The sequence below is a fragment of the Pelophylax lessonae genome (genome assembly GCF_965119305.1).
Source record: "Pelophylax lessonae genome assembly, chromosome: 5".
Lineage (NCBI taxonomy): Eukaryota > Metazoa > Chordata > Amphibia > Anura > Ranidae > Pelophylax > Pelophylax lessonae.
Window position 1 is genome coordinate 369,500,002 of NC_138772.1, and position 22,868 is coordinate 369,522,869.

Consider the following 22,868-nt stretch of genomic DNA (forward strand, 5'->3'; position numbering starts at 1 on the left):
GGTTTCCTTTATACTCTCCTGTATCTTTTTAAAGCTAATGTTTTAATAGTATCCAGTATGCATTCCTTGAATGTTTCAATACAGTGATTGTTGCTAATGGGAGAGTTAAAGACAGATTTGCCCCTAGGAAACGTACTGGTTGCTACTGAATTAGCCTTGCTAGTAAGGCCAGAACCTATTAACCACTTATAGACCGGAGGATTTGGCTGCTCAATGACCAGGCCCTATTTTGCGATTCGGCACTGCGTGACTTTAACGGACAATTGCGCGGTCGTGCAATGCTGTACCCAAATTAAATTGACGTCCTTTGTTCCCCCAGAAATAGAGCTTTCTTTTGGTGGTATTTGATCACCTGTGCGATTTTTATTTGTTGTGCTATAAACAAAAAAATAGCGACAATTTGGAAAAAAAAAAAAAAAAAAAAATTTTCAAATTCTTTTATATGAAATTCTCAAAAAAAATCTAAAAATCTAAATGTTTTAACATTTTAGGCCAATTTGTTTTCTGCTACATATTTTTGGTAAAAAAAATCGCAATAAGCGTATTTTGATTGGTTTGCGCAAAAGTTATTGCGTTTACTAACTACGGAAAGATGTATGTCATTTTTATTGTTTTTTTCTTTTTTACTAGTAATGGCAGCGATCTGCGATTTTTTTGTGGGACTGCGACATTGCGGCGGACAGATCGGACCCCTAACTGACATTTTTGACACTTTTGGGGGTACCAGTGACATTACTACAGTAATCAGTGTTAAAAATATGCACTGTTACTATAATAATGACACTGGCAGGGAAGGGGTTAACAGTATGGGTGATCAAGGGGTTAAATGTGTCCCTAGGGGTGTGATTCAAACTGTGGGGGGGCGTGGCTTGTGAAGTCATCACAGAGACATGTGATCCTATATAGTAGGGTCACATGACATCTGTGATAACTTCAGGGAGAAGTACGGACGGCTGTGTTTACATCAGCCGTCCATCCTTCTCTGTCAGCGGCAGGAGATCGCGAGTGGCCGGCGGCCATCAGAACCGCCTGTCACACGCACTAGCTTCCCCACTGACGAGCGGGGGCAGGAGCATACCTCCCGCGGCGCGCGATCACCCCTAGCTCCTCCCAGGCGAGCGCCATACATGTACGGGACTTTGCCTGGGAGAGACAGCCTGCCACAGTACATCTGTGGCGTGCAGTCGGCAAGTGGTTAAAAAATATATTTCATTCATAAATAAATGCATGGCTGTTTATAAACATGTGAGTAGAAAAGAAAGTGGCACTTTCAAACCCAGGGACTTGGAAACTTGAGTTTTATTCTTCAAATCAAAGGTACAACATCAGACAGGAACACAAGACAAACTGGACAGCAGACGCGTTTCACACCTTGTGCTTATTCATTTCAATGAATAAGCACAAGGTGTGAAACGCGTCTGCTGTCCAGTTTGTCTTGTGTTCCTGTCTGATGTTGTACCTTTGATTTGAAGAATAAAACTCAAGTTTCCAAGTTCCTGGGTTTGGAAGTGCTACTTTCTTTTCTACTCACATGGACTTCTCAGGTTGCAGACCTTGGTGAGCACCCATCCCGGCAGGACTGCCACAGTTGCTCGGGTTCCAACCGACTCAGGTGGTTGCTTTCAGAGCGGTGATTTGTATTTCTTTTTGTTTATAAACATGTCAATCTTTTTTCCTTTGTGAATTTGAGGGTCTTATTTAAAACAAGCAACTCGTAATTTAAATTTGATGAACTTTCATGAAATATCCTCTGTCCTACTAGTATGCTCCCCTTAAACCCCCCCCCCCACTCCACAAGTTTTGTTTTCTCCAGAGTCCCTTGCTGTTCTCTAAAAATATTGGACTCTGTTCTGATCATAATCAATTTTATCATAATTTTCTAAGAGTCTGAGGCCATACATTATGCAATTTTCTTTCGTTCAAACAAGGGTTGAAGAAAAAAAGTTACTTGATTCCCCACATCAACACAGCCAGTGATGATGGAGGAATCACTACTGTGGAGCTATTGAATTCTGACAGTGGGAGGATTCCCAGCTATCAGAATCTCATGTGGTGCGAGAACGTAGGATCCTTATGTGAAAGGAGGGACCTCTGATGTGAAGGGAGGCTTCTTATATTAAGTTAATTTTATTAAGACACTCGTGTGCATTGTCTAAGGCCCCTTAGGCTTCTTTCACACGGTCCGCCTCCGCAGGCGGATCCGTGTTGCTCAGCGGGGATCGATCCGCGATCCCCGCTGAGCTGGGCGGATGACAGCTCCGTCTCTGCTTGCAGAGCGGAGAGGGAGGTGTCTCAGCACCCGCTGCCCTCTATGGGGGATCGGAGGAGAGTGGACCGCTTGTCCGCTCTCATCAGATCCGCTCCGCTCCGATTACTGAACGGATGGAAAAATAGGGTTCCCATCCGTCCAGATTTCAGCACAGGATCGGATGCGGATGGCAGCGGGTGTCAGCGGAGGTGACCTCCCTTGACACCCGCTGCCCCATAGAGCTGCATGGAGGATCCGATCAGATCCGCCTAAAAAACTGACAGGCGGATCTGATCAGACCGCCCGTGTGAAAGAGCCCTTAGACTGTTCATTTCATCAGTTCAGTCACGTCAAATGGATGAAGTATCCATCCGTTTTTCATCAGTGGTCATCAGTTTGTCATTGTTTTTTCATCAGTGGTCATCAGTTTTTCATCCGTTTTTCATCAGTTTTTTTTACATCCACTACCAATGCAAAAATGGATGAAAGATTTACCGTTTGTCAGTTTACATCTGTTTTTTTGTCTGATCCATTTTTTAATATGGAATAAAAATAGAGCTTTGATCAGTTTAAAAAAAGCTGTTGATGACGGATGTGGATGTAAACTGATGTAAATGGATGATCATCGTTTACATCCGTTTTTCCATAGAGATGCATTGATGTTAATTTTTCATCCATCAATGGATGGATGAAAAACGGACAATTGGACAGCATGTCTGAAAGGGGCCCAAGGCTCAGGATTCCCACTGATAGTAACATTTATGTTTTTACAATAGGGGGCTGTGATGGAAAAAGGGTTAAGAAAAACTGGATAAGATTTTCACTCTGTTATCTTTCAAGAGTGATGTAACCGACCAAATATTAAATTGTTTTTCTAAGACAACCCTAAGATGTTTAAAAACTCCTACACGTGACATGTATTACTATGTATTGAGACATTTTCATGAATATTACTATTTTTTTTAATTAAAAACATCCATATTGTGAAAGCCTATGATGTAAAAATGTGCATCTCGCTGTCTAATGCAGCCTTTCTCATCCAGTGTGCTGCGGCACACTGGTGCGCCACCAGAGGTCCTGAGGTGTGCCACGGAATCATGGGAAAGAAAGGCTGTCAGATGAGCCCGATCTCCTGATCCCCTGCTGAACTGTACATCAGCACTGGGAATAAGCTCTGTCAGCCTCAGCAAAGTGAAAGTAAAGGGAGGAGGAGTGTGCTGTGCTCTCTGCTTCCCTCTACAGTGCAGTACCCGGATAAATGAGAAAAAGGTACCATGCTAGATTGTTTTAAAATGGCTTTATACGTGTGTGTGTGTTCATGTGTGTGTGTTTCTGTTTGTGAGTGTGTGTGTATATGTGTGTGCTCATGTGTGTGTTTGTGTGTGCTCATGTGTACTCATGTGTGTGTGTCTGTAAATATGTGTACATGTGTACATGTGTCTGTGTGTGTACATGTGTGTGTATATATGTGTGTGCACATGTAGAGATTCACGAACGTCAGCTGCGAATTTTCTCAAAAGTCAGCGAACCGCAAGTTCGCGGCGGGCCCCATTGACTTTAAAACATTTAGGTCATATTTGCAGCCACAAAAGACGTACTTTCTGTGGAAAAATAGTCCCAGCACATGGATAATGTCATAACAGAAGTATTGCAATTGGAAAAGTTGCCCTAAATTATTTTTTTTTTTTTAAAGCAAAAATGTTTTTATTTTTTTCTCATAAATTAGCCAGAACTGACAGCAGCTGGTATATACATGTCTAATAAATATAGGGTCCTTTCACACATCTGTAAAATGGGTCCGCATCGATTCCACAATTTGGCGGAACCTTTACAGACCCATTGATTTTCAATTCCAGTCTGAAAAATTAGGCATTCACAGGATAAAGAAGCAAGTGTCGGCCATTACAGGCCCCAAAAATTAGCCCACATGCGTTTACCTGACAGCTAAGAACTTTGTATTCTGTGGCTGAAGGTACATTAGGCCTTCACAGGATACAGAAGTAAGTGTCTGCCAGTATAGGCCCCAAAAATTAGCCCACATGGGTTTACCTGACAGCTAAGAACGTAGTATTCTGTGGCTGAAGGTACATTAGGCATTCACAGGTAACAGAAGTAAGTGTCGGCCATGAAAGGCCCCAAAAATTAGCCAACATGGGTTTACCTGACAGCTAAGAACGTTGTATTCTGTGACTGAAGATACATTAGGCATTTACAGGATTCAGAAGTAAGTGTCGACCTGTATAGGCCCCAAAAATTAGCCCACATGGGTTTAACTGACAGCTAAGAAAGTTGTATTCTGTGGCTGGAGGTACATTAGGCATTCACAGAAAAAATAGTTGTCGGCCCTGAAAGGCCCCCAACAATTTGCCATTCAATGGACATGAAATGCCTTTTATGCCGCTGTATGTAGCGAAGCCAAGGACCAGGAATTGCTGTGGGTGGATGGCCATCTGGCGGATATTTGTGGCCTGGCATGAGGAATTTCAATGAAACATGGTCTACTGGTCACATGTGTTGAATTCTTCAGAGATCCATGCCTCATTCATTTTTATAAATGTGAGGTAGTCTACACTGTCATGAGCTAGGCGAGTGCGCTTATCGGTCACAATCCCCCCTGCTTCGCTGAACGTCCTTTCGGACAGGACACTGGATGGGGGGCAAGCCAAAATTTCCATTGCAAATTGTGCAAGCTCTGGCCAGAGGTCAAGCCTGCTCACCCAGTTGTCCAGGGGTTCATCACTCCTCAGAGCGTCCACATCGGCCGATAACCCGATGTAGTCAGACACCTGTCGGTCTAGGCATTCCCTGATGCTGGATCTGGAGTACAGCTGTCGATGGTTCGGCTGAATGAAGGATCTCATATCTGAAGTGACCAAGACATCTTCAAACCGCCCTCTTCTTGCAGGCGCTATTGGATAGCTACCCGCAACTGTCTCTCTGTGACTGGAAATTCCTCTGCCAGCGCACGCAAAAGCAGAATGCAGCATTTCCCGCAGCAAGGCCTAGAAGTGCTGCATTCTGACCGCCCTCTGTGATTGTGTTAACATCTCCCCCATTTTGTGTTTATACCGGGGGGTCTAAGTACATTGCCACCCAGTACTTTTCCTTGGCCTTTATACTTTTTATATGGGGGTCCCCCTTAAAAACACTGGAGCATGAAGGCCCCCATTCGCACTAAACTGGAAGCGGTGTAGTGGCCTGCTTCCAGCTCACCATCCAGGATAATGTTGTCCTCGTTCTCCTCCCCCCAACCACGGATAACACCAGGGATCCCAGAAAGGTTTAAAGCATGCTCTTCTTGCTCCTCCTCATCCCCCCCAGCACCATCCTCCTCTAAATCCTCTTCAGACTCCTGCTGTTGATTTGTCTCAGATGGAGTAGCACCCACTGGGAATTCATCCAACATTGTGACTTCCTCATCTTCCTGCTCCTCGATGGCTTTATCAATGACACGATGCAATGCACGCACAAGAAAGAAGGCGTAATGTACAATGTCACTAATGGCGCCCTGGCCGTGACTGACCAGTTTGGTGATCTCATCGAATGGCCGTAGAAGTCTGCATGCGTCCCGCATGAGCAGCCACTGGGGAGGTGAAAAAAACCCAAGCTCCCCAGAACCTGTCCTGCTGCAGAGTTTGTACAGGTAGTCGTTAACTGCACGTTTCTGCTGGAGCAGCCTATCAAGCATATGCAACATGAGTTCCATCGCGTCGGGCAGTCACAAATAAGACACCTGCCGGGCCGGTTGTGTTGGCGCTGAATGTCAGCAAGGCGAGCCATGGGTGTGTAAGATCTTCTAAAATGGCCCGAGATTTTTCTGGCCTGCGGCAAGACGTCCTGGACCCCAGGGTATTTGGCAACGAATCGCTGCACCACCAAGTTCAGGATGTGTGCCATGCATGGCACGTGTGTAATTTTGCCCTGTTTCAGCACGCTCAGCAGATTGGCACCGTTGTCGCACACCCCTTTACCAACTGTCAAATTCAGCGGTGTCAGCCACTGATTTGCCTGTGAACGCAAAGCTGAAAGGAGTGCAGGACCAGTGTGTCTCTTGGCTTCCAGGCACAACAGACGCAGCACAGCATGGCAACGTCTTACCTGACATGTGGAATAGGTTCTGGGGATCTGTGTGTAGCGCAGTTAACACAGCAAGAGAGGCCAAATTTTTGCAAGACTAAAATACACTCTTAGAAAAGTATACTGTTAAATAACACCCCACTTCAATATGTGGTATTGGGGGGCCACTGGTCTATCACACCAGTTGTTCAAAAAATTGGCCAGTGAGTTTGGCACTGTGTGTATCAGACTTAACACAGCAAAAGAGGCAATATTGTTGCAGGACACAAATACACTTGTAAAAGTATACTCAGATAACACCCCACTTCAATATGTGGCATGGGGGGGGGGCAATTGGTCTATCACACCAGTTATAATACATTAAAAGTGCTTTTGTCACTGTTTGTTGTATTGCTGCAGCAACGCTCAGTCACCATACCTGTCACAATGCTGCACAGTGCACAATACTAATTCACTATAATATGCTTTCTACAAATTATATTATACCGTGGATTTTTTTTTTACAGGTACTCTTGTGGAGGAATCTGGGGGTCTAATGCCTCGTTTCCACTGAGCGGAACGGTTCATGTCCATTCAGTGCAGTACGCTATTTTGAGTGTTTCCATTATGAAAGTGGCCCATACAACCGAACCAAACCGCACCATTTGTGGTCCTCCTTCAGATGTAGGGCCATAGGAAATGGTACGGTACAGTTAGGACGGAGCTACTGGAGTCATACGATACATTCCACTGTATCACGTTCCTGAGGGTGAGCCTGAATGGTGAGGAAGGCCTCTCCTACGCCTCTGACTGGGGGTCCCTGATAGTGCAGACAGGAGGCGCCGGAGTGTAGAGTAGCACGAGTGCCTGATGTAACTGGAGGCAGGCTGATGTCCACAGACAGGGATAGCCGGGTAGGTCCAGAGAAAAAGCAGGTATGCAGGCAACTAGTGCTGGTGGCAGGAGCGTAGTGAGACAAGCCGGGTCAGAAGCCAAATGGTCATACAGGAACCAGAAGGAGCAGACTGGAGTGGAGGTCAAGGAACAAGCCGGGGTCGGTGCAGGCGGAGAGCAGAGGATAGTCAGGACAAGCCGGTTCTGTTACTGGTAAGCAGGATAAAGGTTAGCAGGTTCAGGTCAACAAGGCTGAAGACAAAGCAGCACTGGAGCTAAGCAAAGGCTGGGTTTAAATAGCCTATTTGGCGCCAGCATCTGTCACGTTGTGGGCTTGCTTGGATTAGGCCTTTTGCATGAATATTGGTTACTGGCTCCCAGGAATTATCTTCAGGACCATAACCTTTCCATTTAATTAGGTATTGGATTAGGTTGCCTCTTTTCCTGCAATCAATAATGGCTTCTACTTCAAATTCCTCTTCTCCATCAATTAGCACAGGTTCAGGAGGCTTGTTAATCCATCCAGGGAAAGGGTCTGGTAAAGTAGATTTCAGCAATGATACGTGGAAGACAGGGTGGATTTTAAAAGACTCAGGTAACAGTAATTCATAGGTCACATCATTAATTTTCCTTTTAACTGGAAAGGGACCTATGTACTTGGGCCCAATTTTTCTTGATGGGCAGGTTAGCTTTAGGTTGGTTGTGGCCAGCCATACCTTGTCACCAGGTTCCAAGACCAGTTCTCCTCTTCTTTTTCTGTCATAGAACTTTTTGTTACTCTCCTGAGCTTTGGCCATAGTTTCCTGCAGTAATCTGTTGTTGGATGTAAAAAAATTAACTGTGTCCTAGACCGCAGGGACAGGGCCCTCGGGAACTGTGGTGACCAGGAAGGAAGGGTGGTACCCATAATTGGCAAAGAACATGGTCTGCTTAATAGCAGAATGTTCAGAATTATTGTAAGAAAATTCGGCCAGTGGTAACAGCGTTACCCAATCATCCTGTGAATAAGAGGAAAAACAGCGTAAATACTGCTCCAAGGTTTGATTAGTCCTTTCTGTCTGGCCATTGGTCTGTGGGTGGTAAGCTGAAGAAAAGGACAGTTGAATTCTCAATTTTTCACAAAGGGATTTCCAAAACTTGGAGGTAAATTGAACTCCACGATCAGACACTATGTTGGCAGGAACTCCATGCAGTCTTACAATTTCCTTGATGAACATCTTGGCAGTATCTGCGGCTGATGGTGTACCCTTCATTGGTAAGAAATGTGCCATCTTGGATAGCCGATCCACGACTACAAAGATAGTGGTGGTGTGACCCTCGGATGTGGGCAGTTCCACAATGAAGTCCATGGATATCATTTTCCAGGCCCTGTCTGGAATCGGCAAAGGTCTGAGTAGACCCCAAGACTTAGTTCTGGTTGTCTTGTTCCGAATGCCTGTGACACAGGTCTCGACATATTTCCTACAATCCTTCTCCAAGCTAGGCCACCAGAAGGTACGCTGGAGCAGTTCAGTAGTCTTGCGGCTACCAAAGTGACCAGTGAGTGTATGATCATGACAGAGGCCCAGAATTTATTGTTGTGCCACTAAAGTCCATCTTTAGCTTGTAGGGTTATTCCGGGAGGAGATGACATTCCTGTAGATGCCTGTTTGAGTTGGAGTAGTACGTTTTCTTGTAGCAACAGGAAGTTCCCCGAAGATAGGATTGTATCTGGAACCACAGATTCTTCCGCCTCACAGAACATGCGGGAGAGCTCATCGGGTTTAGTGTTCTTTGACCCTGGCCTATAGGTAACGTGGAAAGAGAATCTTGAGAAAAAAAAGAGCCCACCTGGCCTGACGTGGTCTTAAACGTTTTGCAGCTCGCAGGTATTTCAGATTTTTATGGTCTGTGTATACCAGCATTGGATGAGCTGCCCCTTCTAAAAGATACCTCCATTCTTCTAGAGCTGCTTTAATTGCCAAGAGTTCACGATCACCCACGTCGTAATTCCTCTCTGCAAGAGACAGTTTGCGTGAGAAAAAGGCAACGGGATGCAACAGGGCCTTGGCTCCTTGGCGTTGGGATAACACTGCTCCAACTGCTGACTCAGAAGCGTCCACCTCCAGGACGTAAGGTAAAGCAGGGTCAGGATGTCGGAGCACAGGTGCGGAGGTAAACAGGGTCTTCAGGGTTTCAAAAGCGGTTTGTGCCTTAGGAGTCCACTGGAACCGAATACCCTGTCTGGTCAACTGGGTGATAGGAGAAATAATTGCAGAAAAATTCTTGATCAATTTCCGGTAAAAGTTTGCAAACCCCACAAACCGTTGTACCTCTTTCTTGTCTGTGGGGGCCGGCCAATCTAGAACGGCAGACACTTTTTGCGGATCCATCTTGATGCCCTCTGTAGAAAGAATCAGACCCAAAAATTGAATGTCCTGTCTGCCAAATTCACACTTTTCGGGTTTGGCGTACAAGCCATGTTGCCTGAGTCGGGCCAAAACACTCCTTACATGCCCATGATGATCCTCAGAGGTAGCAGAAAATATCAAGATATCATCAAGCTATACAATGACAAATAAGTCCAGAAAGTCTCGGAAAATGTCATTAATAAAATGTTGGAAGGTGGCCGGGGGAATTACAGAGTCCGCATGGCATTACAAGGTACTTGAAGTGCCCAAAACGAGTGCGAAATGCAGTCTTCCACTCGTCACCTTCCCAGATTCGTACCAGATTATATGCCCCACGTAGATCCAGCTTGGTAAACACGGTAGCAGAACGAAGTCTCTGGAATAGTTCTCGTACCAGGGGTAAGGGGTAACGGTTTTTAATTGTGATTTTATTTAAGTCCCTATAATCCACACAGGGTCGGAGAGAGTGGTCTTTTTTTTCCACAAAGAAAATCCCTACTCCTGCCGGGGACGTGGAGGGGCGAATAAAACCTTTCCTTAGGTTGTCATCGATGTATTCCTTTAAATCTGTGAGTTCAGGCTCTGTGAGGGGAAAAATTCGTCCAAAAAGGTATTTCGGCTCCAGGAAGGAGCTCGATTGGACAGTCGTATGGTCTGTGGGGAGGAAGAGTCTCTGCTCCTTTCTTACTGAAGACATCTAAAGAGTCATGGTGGACCACAGGAACAGAGGAACAAGCTTCATCATCAGATTCCATGCATAGTAGTGAAGATGGCTGAGGATGTTGTTTGAAGAAGCAAAGCTGTCGACAGTAAGGGGATAGGAACTCAATTTCTCCTGTTTTCCAGTTAATACAGGGGTTGTGCGCCTGTAGCCATGGCATTCCCAAAATGATAGGGAATAAAGGAGAGGTAATAACATCCAGACGTAGTAGTTCCTTGTGGTTGCCAGATATGGTGGCAGATAAGGGAAGAGTCTCTTGAGTGACAGGCCCGGATTTAATACCTGACCCATCTGCCAAATGGATTGCCATTCCATTGGGTCTCAGCTGTAAAGGGACCTTGAATTGGTTAGCAAATTATTGGTTGATGAAGCAGCTACAGGCTCCAGAGTCAGTAATGGCGGGTACCCGGATAGCCCCTTCTGGAAGCTGTAAGGAGACAAGGATAGTCAGGTGAGAGGAGTTGTGGGAACTTGATTCCTGGTTGATAGAGGAAAGATTTAAGCACTTACGGCTCTTGGCGGGACAGGATCTCACGTAGTGTCCACTCTCTCCGCAGTACAAGCATAGATCGTTCAATCGACGACATTGGCGTTCTTCTGGACAGAGAGAAGGACGAAGCATGCCGAGCTGCATCGGCTCTGAAGTGTCAGCAGCAGTTGTAACAGAGGCTGAGGGTGTAGGACCAGGAGTGTTGAAGACTCGGGGCAACATCCATACGGGTCGGGACTGACCGGATGACCTCTCTGAACGACGTTCTCTTAGGCGTCTATCGATCTGGATCGCCAGGTGGATCAAAGCTTCCAGAGAGTCTGGCACCCCTACACGGGCCAATTCATCCTTCAGAGAATCAGATAGTCCCATCCGGAATTGGTGGTAGAGGGCAGCATCAATCCAGTTAGTGTCAGCACTCCACCGTCTAAAGTCTGTTACATAATCCTCTGCCACTCTGCGGCCTTGCTGAAGGGTGTAGAGGGCTGCCTCAGCAGTAGTGCTTCTCTGGGGGTCCTCATACAACTGGGCCATTTCTCCAAAGAAAAGGTTAGACGGGATAAGCAGGGGTTCTTCTGCTCAAGCAAGCGGTGGGCCCAGGACTGGGGTTTGCCTTGAAAGAGGGAAATGACAAAGCCCACCTTAGTAGCTTCGAGTGAAAAAGTCCGGGGTTGTAGTGTGATGTCACAACTCGTCCATAGGAGAGGTTCCTCGTTCAGGCTCAGACATCTGGCTGCTTTGTACTATCACGTACCTGAGGGTGAGCCTGAATGGTGAGGAAGGCCTCTCTTACGCCTCTGACTCGGGGCCCCTGATAGTGCAGAAAGGAGGTGCCGGAGTGTAGAGTAGCACGAGTGCCTGATGTAACTGGAGGCAGGCTGATGTCCACAGACAGGGATAGCCGGGTAGGTCCAGAGAATAAGCAGGTATGCAGGCAACTAGTGCTGGTGGCAGGAGCGTAGTGAGACAAGCCGGGTCAGAAGCCAAACGGTCATACAGGAACCAGAAGGAGCAGACTGGAGTGGAGGTCAAGGAACAAGCCGGGGTCGGTGCAGGCGGAGAGCAGAGGATAGTCAGGACAAGCCGGGTCTGTTACTGGTAAGCAGGATAAAGGTTAGCAGGTTCAGGTCAACAAGGCTGAAGACAAAGCAGCACTGGAGCTAAGCAAAGACTGGGTTTAAATAGCCCATTTGGCGCCAGCATCTGTCACGTTGTGGGCTTGCGTTCATGCATTCGCACATGCGCATTCGCCAAGTCCCAGCGGGTTTTAACAGAGACACAACTTTGAACAGCAAGCCTCTTCTTACACACTGATTGGCGGACAGGAATACGTCACTGCTGTCGTCAAACAAAAGCGCAGTTCAGTCCAGGTAGAAGGATGCCTGCAAACAACAGCAAGGTCTGGTCAGCTCAGGAACAATCTACTTTCCTAACTATAATTGCGGACAGGGTTATTCAGAGTAAGCTTGATGGATCAGTGAGAAATGAAAAGGTGTATAAAGATATTTCCCAGTGGATGGCAGCCAAGGGATTTCAACGGACGCTGGGTCAGTGTAAGGCAAAGCTTAAGAAGCTTAAAGGCCAATATAAAAAAATTAAGGATGCCAACAGCCGTAGTGGAAACAGTCGAAGTACTTGGAAGTGGTACGATGCCATGGACGCCATTTATGGTCATAGGCCGGCAAACCAAGATAAGTTTTTTTTTTTACTGCTTGGCATTGGCTTTCCCTATGCTGACCATTTATAAAAATCACTGCAAAAAAACTGACTCTTTGCTCCAAAAATCAAATTGTAGTTGTACAGTGAACTGAAAGAAAATGGTAGGGAGTAGCGCTGCACTGTTTTATATAATTCATGAAAAATGTGTGACTGGAGTTTTGCTTAATTAGTATGGGCTTGATCATATAAATAGGTGCTGAATATGCATAAAACTACTATTAAAAGCTATGATGCATGATTTCAAGCAGCCACAGGGCACTTTAACCAAGTAAAGTTAATCAAAGAATGGATAGGGATATCTACTGTCTGTTATAAATCAGCCCCTATGTATCAGAAAGACAACTGTAGAAAAGATAACGGAGATTTCTGATGCTCTCATTCTCCCTTTTTGCCTTTAAACTGATATAGTTCCATTATTTTGTATTTAAAGACCTGTAGAGAAGAGGATAGGTTTACCTACTCTGCATCCCATTGTTTACTACCTGATGATAACTGCCATAAGATAGTAGTACATCGTTAACACCGTGTATTATTCTCGTTGTTTGTGTATTAAACCCTTGATATGTGCATTTTCAGATACAGTTGATGGACTCTCCAATGATGCCTCAAACTTTTCAGACGATGGTCTGTCGACATCTTTCAGCAGCACCAGTACCATTGCGTCAACACCAAGCTAACCACAGAGTACGCCAAATGCGCCATGGCACACAGGTAAGACATGATGATCAGAGTGAAAGTTCTAATTGTGCATTTTCTTAAATCACTATTCTGATCTTTTGTATATTCCAGGTGAAAGGAGACGGTTGCAGCGGGATGCTGCGCACAGTTATGGAGGATATGAGGGCAGCACAGGAAAGGCAGGAGGAAAGAATTGAGACCCTTTCTGAGCAGTGGTTTCAGGTACTTCGTCAGGATGCCCAGGAAGCTATGCGCCAGGAGGCTGAAATTGCCCGGCAGCAGGCGGAGCAGTTGGCTACCTTCAACCAGGCCTTCCTTGGAGTCATCATTGGGCAGCTTGTTCAAGTGCTGGGAGCCAGTTGTGATCCCAGGCCACCGCCAACGCAGTAGTGCCTTTCAGCCAGCACAGGACCTGTACCCTTTTTTTTTTTTTAATGTTTTATTTTTTTGAATTCTTACTTGTAAGAAAATATAGAAAGATTATTTTATTTGTGAAATAAAAACATGAGAGACATTGGGGGTGTCTGATTTATTCATGTAAAACTTTAATAAAACTTGAAAACAATCATGGTAGCAAATTAAGCGTTGAGGTGCCGCATCAGAGCCTATCGTAGTTCATTGCACTCATCTTCAATATCCTGTGCTATTACCCGTACTGGCTCTTCTGCAGATGTATACCATCCTGGTAGAAGTCTTCTCCATGACTTTCACAAAGATTGTGAAGAGCACAGCAAGTAAGCACCATGGATTTGACAAGTTCAATATCAAAGTCATTCCTCTTAATAAGACACCGCCACCTACCTTTAAGTCTTCCAAATGCATTTCAACTATGACCCGTAGTCCCCACTTGTTCTCAAAATATTCACCTATTTCTTTAAGTTTTTCCCTGCCTTACAGAAGTCCTGCACACACCGGCACACTGATGATTTGCTGACACCAAAAAGATGACCTATACTTCTGTATTTACTGTTGGTAGCCAGCTTCCACAGTGCAATGGCAACTCATTTTCTCACCGGCAAACTGGCTCTGAAGTTTGTGCTTTGCTTCTCCATCGCTGGACGTAGCCTTGCACAAAGGTTTGAAAAGGTTTCCTCCGACATTCAGAAATTGTGCACCCACTGTGTGTGTGTGAATCCCGGGACGGTCACATCCCACCACTCATTGGCACGGGGAGAGCCCAAATGACTGGTCGGCGGTGCTGCTTTGACAAAAGGAGAAGCATCTAAAAAAGAAGAAAACACAGATGGTACCATATCACAAACAATTAAAACATATTAATACAACATAATATACTTTACACGGCCAGATAGCATCATGTATAAAAGTGAGCAATGAGTAAACATTTCAAGTATTACACCTTATACATAAATAAAATAATACAGAATCTGCAAAGATCTGATATAAGATGGGAAGGAATTACATTATGTATTTAACAACATACATGTTGCACACGTATGTAAACTTGCACATTTCAAGTATTACACCTTATACATAAATACTCATTATGCTCATTATACTCATAATGAGTATTTATGTATAAGGTTTAATACTTCAAATGTGCAAGTTTACATACGTGTACAACATGTATGTTATTAAATACATAATGTATATCCTTCCCATCTTATATTAGATTTTTTCAGATTCTGTATTATTTTACTTTTTTTAATACGAGTAGAAATACATGACAAATGGCATAATGTTGCTTACCCTATAACACTGCCGTCTTTGTCTTTGCCACACTAAGGTGTACTTCTGCTCCTGGCTCAAGACCAAAGTCAGATGTTTTCTTCTCTTTTCTGCGGTGTGTCGCTTTGCCGCTCATAACCTTCTCTCATACAGTGCGGCATTTATTTTGATTACTAAGAACCAAAAGCCAAGTAGAGCAAAGATGAGCTGCTGGATGACCTCCATTGTTGTTGTTGTTTGTAGCGTCACGTCTGTTGTCGCACTAGTGTGACGCCACGCTAGGTATTTGGTGTACGCCCCGCATGGCCCCTGGTGATCCGACTTGCAGTGGAAACGCTCAACTGAATAGGCTGGACCATTATCACCCTTCCTATCTGTACCGACCCGAACCGCTCCGCTCAGTGGAAACGAGGCATAAAAGACCCCCAAACCCCTCCTCTGCACTTAAAAGCATTCAAAACGCCAAGTTTGGCTGTTTTGAATGCTGTCATCTTTTTGAATTTGGCGCAGAGTACCCGAAAGTGATGTCATGACTAGGGATGATCGAACGGCTCGGGTCGACCATTGGTTCGACTCGAACATTGGGTGTTCGAAATTCGGCCAAATTCCGAACTTTTTGTGGTAAAAATTCAGAATTCGGGTCACCCGAACCGCACAAAATGCAATGAGACAGGAAGTGGGCTTTAAAAGCCTGTGATTGGCCCAGAAACGTCAGTAAAAGCCAATGAGTAGGCAGGAGTCTGCTAGGAACGTGATTGGAGTGACTACAGGGACCAGAGGCCAATCAGGAGTGAATACGCCCCCCAGTATATAACATAGCCCTAACCTCTAGCACTGTAATGCAGAGGCTTTGGAAGAGACTGGAAGCTTGTAAAGCTCCAGATCAGCAGAAGAGCAGTCAGCTTACAGAAAGATTGTCAGTGTAGTTAGAAATACAGCGATTGTGCTGTTTGAGTTAGGAAAAAAAAAATTTAAAGGGACAGTGTCAGTTAGAAATTATCTTCTGCTATATGGAGCTGTTCTTTTAGTGTGAGGAAAGGGATATGCAGTGTAGTTAGGGTACTATATACCACTATAGTTAGATTCAATAATCAAGTTTTTGTAGGGATAGTTTTAAGTGTCAGGGTTCTGTCTAGTGAGCGCGTTGCACTGCTGATATATCTACAGCAGGTATACGTGCTTGCTAGTCAGCTATTGTGCAAAATACATTTCAGCGATACACACATCTGCTTTGGATCGCATAGCACTGTGCGTTTTGCAGGTGAATTTCACCGCGCAGAGTTGCCAAAGCCTAAGTGACACTGAGGCTTTATCAACTGTGCGATGTGAAAATCACCTGCAAGACGCACACTGCTATGCGACCCAAAGTTGTCGCTAAATACAGCAGATGTGTGTGACGCAGAGTAGCAAAGCCTTTTGCAGTGGACTTAATGCTTACAACAAGAACAGGCGTTAACTTGTCACTGAGGCTTTATCAACTGTGCGATGTGAAAATAACCTGCAAGACTCACTCCGCTATGCGACCCAAAGTTGTCGCTAAATACAGCAGATGTGTGTGACGCAGAGTAGCAAAGCCTTTTGCAGTGGACTTAATGCTTACAACAAGAACAGCCGTTAAGTTGTCACTGAGGCTTTGGCAACTCTGCGCGGTGAAATTTATCTGCAAGTCGCACACTGCTATGCGACCCAAAGTTGTTGGTAAATACAGCAGATGTGTGTCGCAGAGTAGCAAAGCCTTTTGCAGTGGACTTAACGCTTACAACAAGAACAGCCATTAAGTTGTCACTGAGGCTTTGGCAACTCTGCGAGGTGAAAATCACCTGCAAAACGCACACTGCTATGCGACCCAAAGTTGTCGCTAAATAAAGCAGAAGTGCATCTACATACATCTTTTGACTTCTTGAAAACATTTGATAATAATAGCCCTATTGTGAAAATACACCCGTTAATTATATCCACATTTAAAGAGACAGCACCTTTTTCCAAAAAAAACTCTAATCTTGTTCCCAGTGCATTGCATTATGTCCCCATCATACACATTGGCTGTGCAGTTGATTAGGAGCAAAAGAAAGGTGCGGTTAAGCAAAAAAGTCATTTTTGAAGGTTTGGCATGCTATAATTCTGGTTCTGGACATGCTACAGAGCTGAAACTTCACAGGTACAATTTTTAGACCCCCCAGACACTAAATCCAAAGATATCTCATTTTTTTTTAAATAATTTTTTCAATAATTGGCTCTCTATCAAAAATGACAATTTTTAAGAGCTTTCAAAATTGTGTTTTTTGATTCCCGAAGTTCGGGTCCCATTGATTTCAAAGGGGTTCGGAAGTCCGAACCCGAACTTTCGGGAAATTTTGGGTGTTCTGTTCGAACCGAAGGTTTCAAAAGTTCGATCATCCCTAGTCATAACACTTCCGGGTTTTTAAAAGGAGACCCGATCAGAGCCGAATGCGGCTTTGATCGGGTCTTCGCTTCTCAGCCGCATCGGTTGTCATTACAAGACAGCTGAACGTCGGCTATGGACGCCGGTACCGGGGTGATGTCTTTAGCTGCAGGCATCACTTACATGTATTCAGAAGTATAAGGCCTAGGCGGACTTGGGCACTCGGACGTCTAGCACGCTATCCATGCTGCGGCTTTTAAACTCTGCTATCTGCATATATGCCTTATACTTCTGAATACCTGTAAGTGCAATACTTCTATTAATAAAGTACTATCTGTACATACTACACTATTGGCTTGCTTTGTTGTCCTGAGGTGGTGTCACTACTGCTGGGGAACAAGGGAACAAAGACTTGAGTTTTTTTCCTGGAACTGTCCATCCATCCATGAGTGTGGGAGTGAATTTCTGATTGGAGGATATGAGGAGAATGTCCTTGCCATCTAGTTTATCCTGATGATCCCTTGCCTTGTTTGACTTCTCTGGAACAGGAGGGTCAAACGCTTCTGGTAAGATTTTTTTCTGGCTGTCACTAGTGGGTGATTCTACCCATTCCTCACTGAAACACTGGTGCTTGGATATTTTGAATTGTTCTCCTTCCAATTTTCTCTCCCTCTCAAGGATTCTGGGACTTTTTTGCTTTCTTGTTCTAAGGACTTTAAGGATTACATGCATATTTTTATGTGCTCATTTCATACTGGCGCTGCTTTTATTGTTTTCATTTTGATATATTTAGGTTTGTAATCTGCCTATATAGCTGACTGCCTTATTATTAATTTACCATTTATTATTATTATCATAATTTTGGTTCTGAGCGCAGATATCTCCCTCCTTTTAGATTTGATTCATTTCAATGGGCTTCCCTACCCGCAGAAATGCAGGGAAAGAAGTCCCTGACCCTTTTTTTAACTACTTGCCGACCGCCCCATGCAGATTTACTGTGGCAGAGCGGCTCGGCTGCGCATAATCACGTAGATGTATGTGATTATGAGCACATAGCCTCGACAGCACGCGCGCTGCCGGAGCCGCGCTCCCACTGTAATTAGACACAGCGGGAGCCAGACCGCAGGAGGAGCGGGCACAATCACTGCCGGCCTCCCGCGATCTTCACAGAAGCTGACAGAAGAGCTGCCTGCCTATGTAAACAAAGCAGGTGGCTCTTCTGTCACACAGGCATAGAGAGATCATATGTTTCAGCTAAGCTGAAACACCAATCTCTCTTTGCCTGTCACAGAGCCCTCCCCACCACAATTAGTAAGCACAAATAGGCATACATTTAACCCTTTGATCACCCCCCAGCATTAACTCCTTCCCTGCCAGTGTCATTTATACAGTAACAGTGCATATTATTTAGCACTGATTACTGTATTAATGTCACTGGTCCCCAAAAAGAGTAAAAAATGTCAGTTAGGGGTCCGATTTATCCACCGCAATGTTGCATGCCTGCTAAAAATCACTGATCGTCGCCATTACTAATAAAAACGAAAAAAAAAAAAAGTCCAAAAATCTATTCCGTAGTTTATAAATGCTATAACTTTTACGCAAACCAATTAAAATACGCTTTTTGGGATTTTTTTTTACCAAAAATATGTAGCAGATTACAAATTGGCCTAAGCTGATAAAAAAATTAGATTTTTAATTTTTTTTTTATTGGGAATGTTTTATAACAGAAAGTAAAAAATATTGTGTTTTTTCACATTTGTCGCTCTTTTTTTGTTTTTAGCGCAAAATCTAAAAACCGCAGAGGTGATCAAATACCACCAAAAGAAAGCTCTATTTGAGTGAAAAAAATGACATCAATTGTATTTGGGTACAGCATCGCACGACCATGCAATTGTTAGTTAAAGTAACGCAGTGCTGAATCTCAAAAAATGGCTTGGTTTTAAGGGGGTAAAGTCTCCCGGACCTTAAGTGGTTAAATTACGCCGCACCAAAAGCACCCCATGTTTTCCAATGTGTGGGGTACCATTAAGAATTATTGGCACCCCTAAAGACTAAAGCATTTGTCTGTGTGTAAAGAATGAGCACAATTTTGTGCGTGTTCCGTGACATACAGTAACGTAAAACTGAACCTTGGACAGGGGTGCCTCAAGACTGAAAATACTTTTCAAGGGCGCCCCGATCGGAAAAAGGTTGAGAAACACTGGTCTAATGTCCTGCAGTCTCTTTGAATCCATTTGCTTTCTACACTCCAGTAATGACTGCATGATCTATACATGGTGATGTAGTAAGTCATCCTGTGTAACGTGTGTTGAGGCAGTCACTTGTAGGCTCTGTTGGAAAACCATTTGACAAGGAGACAACCTGAGAAACACAATTTGGAAACAGAAATAGAATGCTTTCATGTCATACCAGGAAGTGACTGAGCAAAGATCTTCTTGGCAAGATCACCAGCTATTATTTTAATGAAAGCTGCATATTTAAAAATATTGAAAATTACTTTTAAAATTGAATGAACCAGTTAAAACGTATATGACACATTGGTGACTGTGTATATGTATACTTTAATATTAGTCTATACCTCCAGAAATATGTTTAATTGTAGCATTTAATTTTTTGCACCTGCATGTGCCTGCAAATTAGCTTCCATGGCCATAAAATAAGACTGATTGCTGCTTTTTAAACAAAGCTTGCTAGTTTATATCACCCAAAGGGAAACAATTACATTAACACACTGTATCTAGACAGCACAGTCTAAAAAAATAAGAACATTTGAGATAGTTTTAATTGTATACGTTTGACTTTCTTAGGTAATTATACAAGTTTATTGTAATATGTTGTTTTTATTCTGCATGATGTGGTATGCTGTATTCTATAATGCCACCATTTTGTTTGTTTTTTTCATTTGTATAAAAGAAACAACACAGCTATAGGAAATATTGACATTCTGTGTTAAATACAGAAAAAAGTTCTTAAGTTTAGAAAAATCAGAGATACTCAGCATTTAAAGTGGTTGTTACCCTAAAAAAAAAAAAAAAAAAAAAAAAGATCCTGTTTCCTTATAGCAGGTTAGACAGCACAGTGTTTGTGCTGTCTAATCTGCCCCTCTGGAAACTGTAAAAAACCTGGCTGATCCGTTTTTCTTTGTGAGCTCCGTCTACCTGGCCGGTTAATCCACGGCCATCCGCCGTTTTAATCCCCTGCTTTCACCTCTGCCACATACTAGTCGGCCATCTGGGACCCCCTGCACAGGCTGCTGAAAGAATTTCCGTTCTAGGGGCTACGGATCCGGAGTTGGATTTCGGGGCCTACTCCTTCACTGAAGCCGCGGTCTTTCCTAGCGGGCGCCGCGGCCCGCCGTCCGGCGATCCGACCGCTCCTGGAGCCCTCACGGACCCGCTGCTCCCCCTCTGCAGGCTCTTTTTACCTGCCTGAGCCCCCAAGGCACGCCATCCATCTCCTGGCACACGAAATTTGGCTGCAGGAAGACGCCCGAAATTGCGGCCTAGACGCCCTGGAAGCCACGGCCTTGCCTACAACTGTGCCCTCCACATCAAGAGCTGGGTAAGCACTCTCCTCCGCTTCTCTTGCTTCACATATCAGTACTAGCTAGTGAATATATTTGGACTGTGGCCCTCACACTCTCTCCTGCCTGCTGCGGTGACTGTTTGCAGTTTAACCACCTACTCACTCACACAGCTTGCATTATACCTACTTAACTGGGGACGAGACTTTTCATTGGCAATGAACGGCCGTGATTAGTGTGAGCTCTGGCGGCGCCCCGATGAACTGACCCCCTGGCAATGCAATGCCTTCTAAAACACCCACCTTACGCTCCATGACAGGCAAACGATCTGGGAAGGGATCCTCATCCAAACTGCACGGCTCTGGGACCATAAAACGTTTTTTATCTACGGGAGGCTCGAGCACTCACACACGAGGGAGCAGAGCTGAGGCCTCGGTGTCAGGCGCGGTATCTTCCATCCGCTCCGCGTCCCCACGGGATTGCTCTCCCACTTCTTCCTATTGCTCTGACCCACTTGAAGAGATGCACTCACCGGCAGCCTCTGACATGTCTTCTCTCTTACATGGTTTGAAGCAAGAAATAGGGGGCATGTTTCGCAACTTGGAGAAGTCACTTAAAAAGGAGATCACCGCTGTCCGCGCGGATATGTCCCAAATACTTTGCAGGGTGGAAGAAACGGAAAGGAGGCAAGATTCCCAAGAAGACTCCATTAGAGTGTTGCAGGACAAGGTCATGCAATTGGTGGTGGCCCACCGGGCCGCTCTATACAAAATGGAGGATCTGGAAAACCGCAACAGGCGGAATAATGTGCGTATCCGTGGACTCCCTGAAGCTACCAGGGATGATGACCTTGAAGCATCTGTAAGGGGCATATTTAATTCCATCCTGGGGAGGGCTCCCACCGATCCTTTACATTTTGATCGCACGCATAGAGCACTTAGACCTCGTAACCTGTCCTCTGACCTACCTCGGGATGTCATCTGTCGCCTGCACTATTTTGAAGACAAAAATGCTATCATGACCAAACTACGTGGCACTCAAGTGGTTGACTTTCACGGGGCCTCCCTTAACATCTTTCCTGACCTCTCCAAGGAGACTTTGGAACGACGCCGCGCACTAAAACCGCTCCTGGAACAACTTAGGACCAATGGCTTCACTTATCGCTGGGGTTTTCCAGCTTGTCTAATTGCTACTAAAAATGGTCATTCTGCTACCCTCCGCTTTCCGGAAGACCTTCCAGCCTTCCTCCAAGATGTTGGCCTCCCACCCCTGGATCTCCCGGGTTGGCATGATTGCATTCCCATTTTCACCTTCAAACCAGGTGCCTCCTGGAGTAAAACGCCCTCCAAGAAAATGCGCACCTCTGCGCCATCCTCTACTCGCAAATCGGGGATGACCCCTATATGAGGATTCCCTTTCTCTCTGCCTGCTGATATGATACCCTTTCTTGTGCTAATTCATGTTTTCTACTTTCAGGTGCATTCATTTGTTGTTTTTATCATGCATGTTTTTCTTGTTTTATATTCTCATGTTGGGTTTATTACTGTCTCCTCTGCCAGGGGGAGCTTACTCCATGGTTATTTGCTGTTTTCTTTTACACATTGTCATTTGCAATTCAGCTTATTGGGGTGCCGCCGTCGGCTCCCTTCTGAGCGTCTCTACAGGATGATGTTGCGTCCGGTCGATACGCTCCCCTCTCTCCTTTTGGTGGTGGGGGTTCCCGGATCTGGGGCTCAGTCTCGCGGGACTTGTTCTCCTGCTCGACACCCTGTTTCTGGGTTCGCCCTTCCCCCCAGGGACCACTGCAGTTTACATGGTGTCCCATTGGACGTTGTTTCTGTATTGATTCTATGTCTTCTCTTCTTCTCTTGCTGCTGCTTCTTCTCTTTTTTTTTTCCGTCTCCTCCTCTCCTCCCTCCCCTTCCCCTTTTTACCCCCCTCCCGTTAAGCCCGGGTTCTCAATGTTCGTGGGAGGGGTGTTCGTAGATACCTAATGGCAACTATAAAAGTCTTGTCTTATAATGTTAGAGGCTTAAACACGGCATATAAACGCCATCAAGTGCTCCAGGAACTGCAACGT